The following is a 13,821-nucleotide window of genomic DNA, read 5'->3' on the forward strand; positions in this document are numbered from 1 at the left end:
CCAATTTTATCTTTCTAAAGTGTTTCACAGCCTCTCTAAATTGAATATTTAGGGCCTGATTCTCCACTAGCCATCTCAGCAGAGACACTACATTATAAATGGGGCTGGAGAATTAACTACACTGTCAGTTCTAGATTTGGTCCCTCCAGATGAACGTTAAGACACATGGCTACCATATACCACCTCACCAGTGTATTTTATTTCTGTTTTCATAGTCCCTAACACTGAATGTGAGCAAGCCTTTGGCACCACTTTCAGACAGAGGCACTAATATTACTTATCAATAGATACAATAGATTTGATATTGTCCCCACAAGGCACAAGAGAATGAATCACATCAAGCTTTGGAAGGGCTGGTCATTTAGATCTCTCCCCCAAAAAAGCCTGTTGTCATGATTAAGTGCTGTAATGGGAAGGGGAACAAGGGGTTTATACTACGTATTAGGGTGATCAGATATACTGATTTTATAGAGACAGTCCCGATTTGGGGTGTTTTTTCTTATATAGGCACCTATTACCCCCCTCCCGATTTTTTACACTTGCTATCTGGTCACCCTACTACCTATAATAAAAAAGAAAACCTAAATACAGATGCAGCTCCATCTCAGATGCCTAGAAGATACCTCAGATGTCCAACTTTATTGCATAACATGTAGTTACCTGCAGGTCAGTGGTTCTCACTCTTTCAGACTGTTCATACTACATCTAAAACTCAAAAGTACTTGTCAAATAACATTGGTGGTGTTAATCAGTGCAGCTTAGAGTTATCATGAAGTTTAGGTTTTGTTTTTTTAAACCAAGACATATCACATTTTGAGAACCGCTGCTTTAGATCATTCGTATGACAAGGGACAATTCAGAGAGATGCAAAACCCTCTGATGGTGAAATAAAAACACACATATACTGGCATAGGCATTAAAGGAAGGAACTAGGAGTTAGGAGATCTAGATCTGAAGGCCCCTTTCCAGTGCTGTCAGCACTGTGTAAAGGCCGCTTTACACTGCCCGAGTGGTACAAAGCGGACTATATATGAATGACAGAATAAGGCATTAAAAACATAAGAATGGCCCTAGTGGGTCAGACCAAAGGTCCATCTAGTTCAGTATCCTGTTTTCTGACAGTGGCCAGTGCCAGGTGTCCCAGAGGGAATGAACAGAACAGGAAATCATCAAGTGATCCATTCCCTGTCGCTTATTCCCAGCTTCTGGCAATCAGAGCCTAGGGACATCATCCCTGCCCATCTTGGCTAATAGCCATTGATGGACCTATCCTTCATGAATTTATCTAGTTCTTTTTTGAACCCTGTTATGGTCTTGGCCTTCACAACATCCTCTGGCAAGTTCCACAGGTTGACTGTGCATTATGTGAAGAAATATTTCCTTTTATTTGTTTTTAACCTGCTGCCTATTAATTTCATTTCATCACCCCTAGTTCTTGTGTTATGAGAAGTAGTAAACAACACTTCCTTATCTACTTTCTCTACACCAGTCATGATTTTATAGACCTCAATCATATCTCCCCTTAGCTGTCTCTTTTCCAAGCTGAAAAGTCCCAGTCTTCTTAATCTCTCCTCATATGGCAGCTGTTCCATACCCCTAATCATTTTTGTTGCCATTTTCTGAATTTTTCCAATTCCAATATATATATTTTTGAGATGGGGCGACCACATCTGCACACAGTATTCAAGATGTGGGCGTACCATGGATTTATATAGAGGCAACATCATATTTTCTGTCTTATTATCTATCCCTTTCTTAATTATTCTCAGCATTCTACACGCTTTTTTGACTGCCGCTGCACATTGAGTGGATGTTTTCAGAGAACTATCCACAATGACTCCAAGATCTCTTTCTTGAGTGGTAACAGCTAATTTAGACCCCATCATTTGATATGTATAGTTGGGATTATGTTTTCCAATGTGCATTACTTTGCATTTATCAACATTAAATTTCATCTGCCATTTTGTCAAGTATCAGAGTGGTAGCCGTGTCAGTCTGGATCTGTAAAAAGCGGCAAAGAGTCCTGTGGCACCTTATAGACTAACAGACGTATTGGAGCATAAGCTTTCGTGGGTGAATACTCACTTCGTCAGATGCATTCCACTACATGCACTACAAACCCTACCCTTTGTTTCCTATCTTTTAACCAGTTACCAATCCACCAGAGCACCTTCCCTCTTACCCGTGGCAGCTTACTTTGCATAAGAGCCTTTGGTGAGGGACCTTGTGAAAGGCTTTCTGAAAATCTAAATAAACTATATCCACTGGATCCCCTTGGTCCACATGCTTGTTGACCCCCTCAAAGAATTCTAGTCAATTGGTGAGGCATGATTTCCCTTTACTAAAACCATGTGGACTCTTCCTCAATAAATTATGTTATCTAGATGTCTGACAATATTGTTCTTTATTATAGTTTCAACCAGTTTGCCTGATACTGGATCAGGCTGACAGGCCTGTAATTGCCGGGGTCACCTCTGGAGCCCTTTTTAAAAATTGGTATCACATTAGCTATCCTCCAGCCATCTGGTAGAGAAGCGGATTTAAATGACAGGTTACAGACTATAGTTAGTAGTTCTGCAATTTCACATTTGAGTTCCTTCAGAACTCTTGGGTGAATATCATCTGGTCCTGGTGACTTATTGCTGTTTAAATGTTCCAAAGATTCACCAGTGGTCTTAATGTAAGAATTAAAAAGGGTGATTCAGAAGGATCAAATTGAAACTGCAACATAAAGAAAACTACACTATTCAAATTTCTAATAATGTTCGTTTAAGATGCAATTTGTTTGGAACATAAAGCAACGTGTTACTCAATGGGAAAGACACAGAGCAAAGAATAGAAACTGTACAGCCACTGGCATTTGAAAGAATTTAAGATCTTGACTTATGCACAGAGTAAGCATTGTTTACTCTGCTCTGAGGGCTGTACAAAAATGTCTTTTTTAATAAGATTGAGCCATATATTCCATACCAACACAAAAATAATTATATTTCCAGAACTGAGGTGGAAAACGAACAATCTTCTCCACATATTTCCTTGGATACTGAATACATTTATTTAAAAAGCGGTCTCCTCTGCAAACCATTAATAAAATTTAAAAACTAGCACAGCAAGTGCTTTATCGTAGCATGAGTTTGACTTCTAGCTAAAAATATTCATGTGGGACTCCCTATACCAGTGAAAGAAAACAGAGCAAACAACTCCCATCTTGCTGAACAGCTGACATATATTTTAACTCCCTGGCAACATTTCCCAGATACATCAGGATTCTGTCCTTAATCTCAAAGAGCCCTTCTATTCCTTACAATAAAAAGACGCAGTATAAACTGTAGTATGTTTTTATATAAACATCTACATACACATATTGGGTCTCACTTGCTAGAAAATTACATCAGTTTTTATCCAATTAAGTAACTTTCAATTCTGTAATACCTCATGTTGTATTAGCCATGTCATTCCCCTTCCCATACAGAATTTAAAAAACACACCCTACGTTTTCATCTATATTAGAAAGGGTTAGCCTATAATAACCCAAATTTTACTACAGAATATTTTATATCTATTTAAATCTCATTGAGCTGCAGGAATTTACTAGTCTACCTTCTATACATAGGGTTAAATTTCAAACTGCAGGACTGCACCGCAAGTGAAGATTCAACTTAAATTATTACAGCTTTTGAATATCCAGAGGACAGCTCAAGGCAATGTGTTCTTTAACACTCCACTGTTGCCTGTTGTACAAGCAGAGAATTTCCTCTTCATTATACTAACACAAGATGTGGTTGTAGAACTCTACAGGAATCCCAGAGTCAATACCTAGGTTCCTCTTCATCCACTAATGCCTTGATGTCAACTTGCAGATACCCACTGAGTTCTACAATAGTATACAGTCAGCAACACTTACAGTGAAGAGACATGCCTACACTCAGACAGCAGCAGTAACGTTAACATAAATCAGAATGCCAGGTCTGCAGTTAGAGAAGGTAGTAAAAGTTGGGGGGGAAATTATAATGGAGAGAAAGTGTGCAATTAAATCTACTTTAACTTACAGGTACTTATAAAACAGATTCATAGATTCTAAGGCCAGAAGGGACCATCGTGATCAACTAGTCTGACCCCCTAGTATGCCATGAGAACTGTCCCAAAATAATTCCTAGAACATATCTTTTAGAAAAACATCCAACCTTGATTTAAAACGGTCAGTGATGGAAAATTCACCATTGTTCCAATGGTTAATACTCTCACATTTAAAAATTTTCCTTGTTTCCAGTCTGAATTTGTCTAGCTCCAACTAACAGTGTTATACCTTTCTCTGCTAGACTGAAGAGCTCATTACTAAATGTTTGGTTCCTCATGTAAGTACTTATAGACGAATCAAGTCACCCCTTAACCTTCTCTTTGTTAAGCTAAATAAGCTCAAGGAACTCAATCACTATAATACATGTTTTCTAATTCTTTAATCATTCTCACAGCTCTTCTCTGAATCGTCTCCAATTTACCAACATCCTTCTTGAATTATGGGCACCAGAACCGGACAGTATTCCAGCAGCAGTTGCACCAGTGCCAAACACAGAGGTTAAATAACCTCTCTGCTCCTTCAAGATTCTACAGTTTATGCTTCCCAAGACTGCATTAGCTCTTTTGGCCTCAGCATCAAAACTGGGAGCTCTTGTTCAACTTATTATCCACCACGACCCAGTCTTTGTCAGGGTCACTGCTTCCCAGGATAGACCTCCTCACCAAGTAAGTATGGCCTACATTCCTTGTTCCCAGATGTATACATTTACATTTAGATGTATTAAAAATACAGATTGTTTTCACCCTGTTTATCAAGTGATTCTTCTTCCTTTCATTCACTGAACAGTTATATTGATTCATTATATAATAATCAGTTTAGATGAATAAGCCTTCTCTTATTCCTCCCCCCCAACACACACACACACACACACACACACACACACACACACACACCCCCATCCATCCCTCCCAGACCATCTCCGTCTTTACGTCCTAAATAATCAGGGGCCTACTGTCTCATTGATTTGTGTATGTAATTGCCATTATAATAATGGCAGTTTATATACACACACACACACAACCAGGGAAGAACAATTAGCCTCAACTAACAGTGGATTTAGAAACTTTCCTCCCCCCACTTTCATGTAAGCCAGCAACAATATTTGACTTCATGGAGGGAAGATTTTTCACTAGCTTATAAAATTCATGTCCCTCTTTAAATACTGCTAAAGTAGATCTGCTAGAATTTACTTTTATTTCCAGCTCAAAAAATACTTCAGTCATTTGCTCTTCAGATGACAGATACCTTCTAAGCCAATTCCAGAGGAAACTGAAAACCCTGGGTTTTGCTACAAGAGGTTTCTCCTTTTCTCTCCTTCCAACTGACACTCCTTTGCAAGTTTCTCAGCATGAACACTGATTTCTAAGCGTCTCCCATTTGAACTGCTGTCTTTGCATATAGATGAAAGCATCCCAATCTTTGGTACGATAATACACATTTATTCATTTCCTACATAACAGAGTGCTAATAAAAATAATTGTTTATTTATTTATTTTTTAAATAAAACAACACTCCACTCTTGAATGGCTTTTCCCATCAATTTATCTTTGACATACTATTCATCAACTCCTTACTTTCATATTGGCCCTTATTTTTTCCTTTTGACAGGATACCATCCATCTTGGACAAAGATTTGAAATGGCCCTGCCTACTTTTCTTTATTTACACATTATCCTCCGACATATTTTGTTACCCTACTATCCACATTCCCTAAGCCCCTAAAGTTTCCTTGATCTTGTTCCCACAGCAACACTCTCCGATAGTGAAGGGCTATAACATCACCACTGAAGACTTTACAAACACACAGTGATTTCTGACCTGACAAGTTTTACTGGGAATCAAACCAACTCTGAAATGGAGCAGTTAAGAGCAACATACGATTGTGTCAGACAACTATTTGATGCAGTTTCAGTTTAAACAGATCCGATATAAAGCACCATATATGGCAGCTATCTAAAAAGTGCTGGTTATAATCAGCTCAACTGCCTGTATGGCAGGTAAACACTGAACATTTAATAGTAAGCTAACATGGCTCTTTATAAGATCTAGATAGAAAATAGTCAAATATGCAGGGGAAGGGGCGGGGAACTTTCATAGTAAAGCTGTACAACACTGTTGCCAGTTTGATTTTTCTCCCTTTTTTTTTTTGTTTCTTTGTTTTCTAAACATATTTTCTGTACTCCTTACAGTTGCGTATATTTTTATCTTATCTAAGACTAGACTACTGGTTAGGAGCCCAGTGACCCTGTGTTTATTAATCATACTCCCAGGTGGACATTTGTTAAGAATTCATGCATGCATTTCACAAGGACTGGCAGCATGCGCCCAGGAGAGGACCAGAAATGGAATTGCAGAGGTGATCTGACTCTGGATTTAGGTGAATTGAAGGCATGTGCTTTCTCGTAACTAATTTTAAGCTAGGACTACTCATTAGCATCATAAGCGCAACAGTCTTGCTCTCTTTCACCCATAAAAATATTCCTATATACGGATTAAAATTTCACACTTCCATAATAGTTTCTGATATAAGTATGCATTCTGTAAACTGCATAACAACTTAAAACAGATAGTTATTAAATAATTCCATGTAGAACTCCAGAAAAGATTCTGTTTGCTACATGTGACTAAAGTGAAAGCATTGCTCCTAGATTTTCAGAGGTACTAATGAACTTCACATTTCTTTCATAACTACCACCACAGGGAACTTGGCTTTTAGAGGATCTCACACCATTAATGGAATTTCATAACAGAGGGTTCATAGATTGGATGTAAACATTTAGAACTTTAGTATAGGTATTATCTGACTGTTTCACAGCTATAATTTATTGGCTGAATGCTGCAAAGTCTAATATAATAAATTAATCTGATGTTAGTGTTTATAAAAGAGCTACTATATAATTCAATTTTAAAATAAAAGTTCATTGTACTTAACATAGGTGAATTTCATTTTCTAAATTGTTCTGAAGATTTGTAGGGAAGATAATGGGTCCAAATCACTGAAGATGCATACACGAACCTCCCCCCCCGTCCTCCAAATCTGCATCACACTCCTCTCCCCCCACCCCCACGTGACCTGCATAAGCAATACATCAACCTCAATGCTCATGAAAATCAGGAGATTTCAAAGTCTGATGATTTTAAATCAATGTTAAATTTTGGGTTCTGAGTTTTGAGCCTCTGGAGTATGTTTGGGTCAGGTTTCAAGCTTTCCTCTGCAACTATGAGGGCTAGATACTTACTTTTTGTAAAAAGGAAAGCGGAGTTTCACATAATCAGTTCTCGCCAATCATTATATTTTTAAGAAATAAAACAAGATATCTCTAGACTTGCAATAAAATTGTAATAATCAGCAATCCTATATAGGCCACAATAGTAATCCCAATGATTGATGAAGCACAGAGACTGCTTAAAAATCATAAAAACTAGTCTATTAAAAAATATATATTTATCAATTTTCTCACGATATAACCCCTAGTTGTCAAAGAGGCAGGAAAGTGCAGAAGATATTTAAAAATGTGTTTAAAAGAACCTGGATTACTCTTCATTTTATCTATTTTTATACCAGTACAGATTCTCTAACCCAGGGGTCGGCAATTTTTCAGAAGTGGTGTGCCGAGTCTTCATTTATTCAGTCTAATTTAGTTTCACATGCCAGTAATACATTTTAATGTTTTTAGAAAGTCTGTCTATAAGTCTATAGTATATAACTAAACTATTGTTGCATATAAAGTAAATAAGGTTTTTAAAATGTTTAAGAAGCTTCATTTAAAATTAAATTAAAATGCAGAGTCCCCCCGGACTGGTGGCCAGGGACCCGGGCAGTGTGAGTGCCACTGAAAATCAGCTCGCGCGCCACCTTTGGCGCATGTGACATAGGTTGCCTACCCCTGCTCTAACCTGATAAAGACTATAGAATAGCATTAAGACACATTGCCTAGGGAGCACTGGGTATTTCCTCCAATCAGCTCAGCTCCATGCACAAACTTTTTTGTCTGGTTGGCTCTAGGCCGGCATGGAGATGAAGTCTTTTCAAATACATTTCTGCTTTTACCTCCCTTATCTTCCTCCAACTCATCACCACAGAATAATGCATTGAGATTTGTAATGACCGCGACTAAAAATAGTGAACTCCCCCCTATTATTTTGATGTGAGCAGCAGCAGAGATGCTGAAGCAGTGTGCAGTTTCATTAAGACAACTGCTAACACCACATACTTGGAAAATGGTTTTCAAACCCATAATAGCTAGATGCTGAACATTATTTTTAAATGGAAATTTAAATACTGCAAAAATTGATGGCTGAGCCCCTTCCCCTCTGTCTTTTTCCAAGCTCTTTCTACCCCTCCAGAAAAGAGAGAATTTTCCCCAGCATTGGCATAAGTCTGATATTTTTATAGTGTTTTTGTTTGGAAAGCAAATGTGTCTGTATTCTGTCGGAAACCATTTTATCTTTAATTTAAAATTATGTAATAAACAGAACTGTTGATAGTACAAATTAATCCTATTTTGATCTTCCAAAGAAAAATAATCAGGTTAGCTATATACCTGTTTGCAAAATTGCCTCTAGAATTTACCAACATAGGTACAAAATCTACTTGCCTGTCTTCTACCATAATAGATTATGATAAGAATGTAACAGCAAATATTTTACTCACATATATAGAAAACGTCAACTCACTCAAGTATTGGTGTAATGCATACTGCAGCTCACAAGGGTCAAGAATCTTTTTTCTGATGTTATAACCCTCTTGACATTCTTACCTGTTCTGAATTCAACCCCAGCCAAAGAGAAATTGGCCAAATTTACCCCCTTTTTTCCCCCAAAGCTACCAGAAAAAGGGTTCATCTCCAGTAGTTTCTAACAAATGATTAATTTTTCCCTTCAATAAGTACAAGAATGCATGAAAACATTTAACCTTTGGGAAATAATCATGAGAAACTTCCCCGAGAGCCCATCACAGTGTAACAGATGGTAAAAATTCCAAAGAACAAAGTCATGTAAATACATCACTGAAGACCACTATACCAGTGCTAAACCATATAGAAGTTTCCAGCCTAAAAAAAATAAATAAATAAAAACCATTAATACCTTTATCAATTTTCTAGGGTTAAGGGGTTCAAAAGGTATCAGATTTAAAATTTAGCACAAATTAATTTTCTAAATTCAAACATTTATCAATAAAAGTGGTCAGCAATTTCTTTAGAGACTATTTAAAAATGCATTTTATCACCAACAACTGCTTGCTAACTAACCAGGGCTTAGCAGCATTGTCTCTGTAAGTCCAACTGACTGTATGAGTAAGACAAAGACATAAGGCTTTTACTCAATAATTTGATGATTTAGTCAAAGGAAATCACTATTTCAAATCCTGTCCTTTCTAGATTACACAATTTTTCCAACAACTTCATTCAGATGGAGGACTAGGAATTGTTTTGGTGTACAAAAGCATTTCACTGGATCCTCCTGTTCAGAAGTTAACTTTTTAACCCTTTTATTTCTTAAACCATTATCAAACCAGAGTTTGGTGGCTAGCAACCAGCACAATTATGGACCAACACGAATAGCAACAGATGGGACAAGAAGCATAAACTAGTTTAATAACTTAGACGTTTGTGTAATATAACATACTTGAAAAATTGAAAGTATTTGAAAAAAGTAATTTAAAAAAGGGGCACCAAGTCACTTGAACCCATGTATAGGAGGGCATAATTACTGTATAAAGTATCTTAGCTTTTATATTCTGCTTCCTCTACTTACACAGAACTCTCAGAATCATTGGAGAACCAGGCATATAGAGAGAAGCGTAACAGAATTAAGATCCACCATTTTGATGCAATTAATAAAACAAACACCTATTTTTTTTCAACTCTATGTGAAACAAAGGAGAAGGAAAATCAAGTTTTCCCAACATAAAAAGGGACAACTGATATTCCTGATTCTAAAAGTGATATTTTAGACAACGGAAAGCACATAAAACACTGATGAGTCTCATGGTGCATTTTTTGGTATAAAAGTTAAACATATATAAAGATTCTAAAATTTAAATAGAAATATAAATTCTGGTTGGTAGAAGTATTTCGATGATATAAGCAGGGATTTACACTTTTTATCTAAGATCTGATTGTGCAGTCTTTATTTCAGAAAATTACCGGTTAAGATGGACCAGTGTGTTGTTTTAGTAGCTGGACAGTCAGAAAAGCTACATTAAAGAATAACTATACAAACAGGCATTTGCTTGAAACTCAATGTTCTGGTCAGCAAACAGACCATCTTCAGGAAATAATTAAAACTGCTAATAGATGGACCCAGTTGTAATGAGCTAGGAAGAAACAATGACAACATTAATTTTCAAAGCAACAGTTATTTCAGAGTTGTTAAATTGCCTGTAAATATGCCCGCGGGGCTAAACAGAATAAGTTTTATTAGCTGCACTTTTTAAAAAAACAAAATTCACTTGCTGATAGATGTTTTAAGAGGTATTAAAGAAACAGGCTATTTTACTGATTTACAGCAAAAATATAGCAGCCAGAATTCAAGTCATAATTCACCAAAAGTAATATAACATGCTTCAGGCCTAAGGAAATTGTAAGAACAGCTGAAATGGTATCATATAGTCATTCAAACTTTAAAAAAAAAAAAAAAAAAGTGAAATAAGCATGAACAAGGAACTTAAAGATTTCAGAAGTACAGTTATAATGCAATATTTGCATGTTCTCACATTACTATTACGTGCTTGCTCTTTTGCTGGAGCAACGAAAACTTGATTTGCATGTCCGAAGTCCGAAAGTGTTTGTTAATACATAAGTGTGTTCACTTATAAAAACTGGGAATTAAGTTGTATTACTTTGGAATATATGGCCTGATTATCAACAGCGATGAACACCTGTAGTCCCTAACCAAGAGTACGGGTGTTATGGGCATTCAGGCCAATGATCCTCCCCTTTTTGCCATTTCATATATCTGATTCCTCTTAGCTCCCCAATTCCCCAAAACAGAGCAAGAGTAATTTTGTTTATGACAGCAGTCGTGTTCTTTAAATTGCACATTACTGTATTTTCTTCCTCAATGATCAATCTCTCATCTATTTATATTCCAGATTTTGTTTCTATTAATTTTACAAAACATATACACTACTTCCATCTACGTAGTAAAGCATTACTACACTGGCCACTCAAATTTTAAAGAAAAACTCATTAACTGTTATGGATTTAACCATAAAGATAAGAAAGGAAGATAAGCAAAAAGACAGAATTACCACAATGTTACAGCATTAGAAATGACACAGAACTGAAAATGCCTACAACTACAATCACTGGTCTGCACCAATGGTATTTCATATCAGCACGATCAAGTAAAAGAAAATAAAAAGCAAATTTTCTTAACTGTGACACTAAAAGGATTTTAGATTGTTAAAACAGACAGACAATTTTAAAAACTGGTGTGGTTTTTTCATACTGAAGCTGTCTGTCCACTTTTCGCATTTCACATTGGACAATTACCAAAGACCTGAACAATTAGCTTCTCTTTTCCCAATATTCAGTTAATTTCCTGGCCCTCATACATTAGCACATTGCTGCAACATTTGGGCTGCAGAGTACTGAGGAATATTTCTTCTATGTAGTTAAACATTTGTTACATAGCACTGTAGCTAGAGTTTTGGGGACCTGAGAATTTTCAAGTCTATCGCCAACATTTACATGGACAATGATATGAATAAGCAGGTACTGACTTGCTTCTAAAGAAATTCCTTTCATAACATTCTAAGAGAAAATTACAGCTACACCCATTAAATAATACAGATATGAATTCCAAGTAGCTTGTGGCACCTTAGAGACTAACAATGTGCCACAAGGACTCCTAGTTGTTGTTGCTGATACAGACTAATCCAGCTACCTGTCTCCATGTAGCTTGTTTTTCTTAACACCTAATACAAAGACACACTCTGGCTTATCTAGCCATTTGAATAAAATATTATTTACATCAAAGACAGAATAACTTGTTTCATGGCGAGAGAAAACAAGCATATGAAAGTTCTCTGATTCTTTTGGTTCACGGTTCATAGTTTTGGTTCATATTCTTGACAAGGTGAATGCACGTGTTCATTTCCAATTAATCTCATCGTCAAACTGTTAAGTTTTTTTTTTGTTTGTTTGCAAAACTAACTCCCTCCCCCCCCCATTTTGTTTCCACAAATGCTAACTACAATCAACATGTTTGTTTACATGACATTTCATCACATGAACTCTACGTCAGGTGACACCACAAGAGCCCTGGGTAAAGAGAGACAGTGAAGGAAGTTATAGCTGATGGACCGAATCACTTAGTATCTGCCAGCCAACCAGCGTTGTCTGAAGTATTGCTTTAGTCTCTTTCAAGTCTGTTTCCCTTTCAAGATGGTTTGTGTTTAGAAACAAGCATTTATTGCGTTTGATTCCAAAGTGATTCCGCCAGTCAGATTAGTCACAATTGCAGCCCCTTTTCAACAGACCCAAAGAGCTGCCTAGTCCCGAGGCGCAGCCATAATCGCTCCCAGGTATTACCTTGCAAAAGCTACAGTTCCACAATGGCCCTTTGTTGAGCTGCACGTTGCTGAGGTGGTGGATGTGCCCTGCTCAAGGTGCTGTGTGCACCTACCCCCCCCCCTCCCTTTACAGTCAGCTGAACTTCCACTTTCCAATCCGCGCAGACCCGGATAACCTCGCCAAGGGGGCAGAAGCGAGCAACTGCCTGCAGCTCGGCAACGGCAAGGGAAAGCTCACGCGAGCCAGCAGCAGAGGACGGCGGTGCCTGCACACACGGGACCCGGGTTGGGGCCCTCACACATGCCATGAGTTGTTGTGCTTACCCTGAGGGAGGCAGGGCTGCCGCTGCCCGCCAGACGCGGCCGGCCCTTCCCTTGGCTGGGCGCGCAGCGCTTGGCCCCCCGGACAACTGACGGCTCCACGCCGGCCGGGCCGGGGCCGGGCTCCAAGCTGGCCGGGAGACGCGCTCGGCACAGCTCCTCTGCTGCCCTCCTCCCCCGTCACCTGTTTGCAAAGGGCTCCGGGAGACGTCGCGGCTCCACAGCCCAGCGCCAGCCGTGCCCCGGGGCGCGTGTATCCCCCCTCCGCTCCCAGGGCAGCCACGGGGCGCCACGCGCGCTCCCAGCTCAGCGGGGCACGTTACAAACCCCACCTTGGAAAACTGCAGCGCGGAGAAAACTTGGCGCGCGGAGCCGTCCCTGCTGCCGCCGCGGGCCGCTCTCCCGCTGCCGCTCCGGCTCGGGCTGAGCAGCGGCTTCCCGCCCAGCCGCTCCGACGGTTCCCTGCGCGCAACACAGCCCCACTCCGCGCCGAGAGCCCGGCCAGCGCAGCCTCTCGCTCCTAGTCCCGCCGCGGGGAGGCGGGGGTAGGGCAGGGCAGGGCTGGCCTTCCTTCGCGCTGGAATTTTCCTCTTTCCCCAGCTGGTACGGGCTCCGCTTCCCCCAACCCACCACTAGGGCGTGCGGGAGGCCGGGCGAAGAGCCCTACAGGTGGGGAGAGCCGGGGGCGGAGAGCCCAGGCGGGGCACAGACAGCGAAGAGTTCGGCTGCCACCACCTGCCCGCGTTATCCTGGTCTGGGGGGAGGGTGCAGTTCCCTGAGAGGCTGCTTTGGGCGGCGGGGAGGTTATAGGCGAGGGGCCCCTCTCATCAGCCCCGTCTTCCCTCCGCACCAGCAATCAGACCTAGTCTCTGTTAAAGATACACGTCCCTGCCTGCTCCGC

At 39.6% G+C, this 13,821-nt stretch overlaps 1 protein-coding gene across 2 annotated transcripts in view; it reads right to left on the reverse strand.

Annotated features, from left to right (window-relative positions):
* The window catches only part of COBLL1 (cordon-bleu WH2 repeat protein like 1), a 135,419-nt gene extending 121,912 nt beyond the window's left edge, over positions 1–13,507 (reverse strand). The window contains exon 1 of one of the 2 annotated variants that reach the window (XM_034785265.1): positions 13,253–13,507. The gene's annotated coding sequence lies outside the window, so the exon portion shown is untranslated. Of the gene's footprint in view, positions 1–12,618; positions 12,642–13,252 lie in introns of those variants that run through there. The other variant, XM_034785267.1, reaches the window with a different exon arrangement.
* Positions 13,508–13,821: the final 314 nt, after the last annotated feature.

This window comes from Trachemys scripta, chromosome 11 (genome assembly GCF_013100865.1).
Source record: "Trachemys scripta elegans isolate TJP31775 chromosome 11, CAS_Tse_1.0, whole genome shotgun sequence".
NCBI classification, from domain to species: domain Eukaryota; kingdom Metazoa; phylum Chordata; order Testudines; family Emydidae; genus Trachemys; species Trachemys scripta.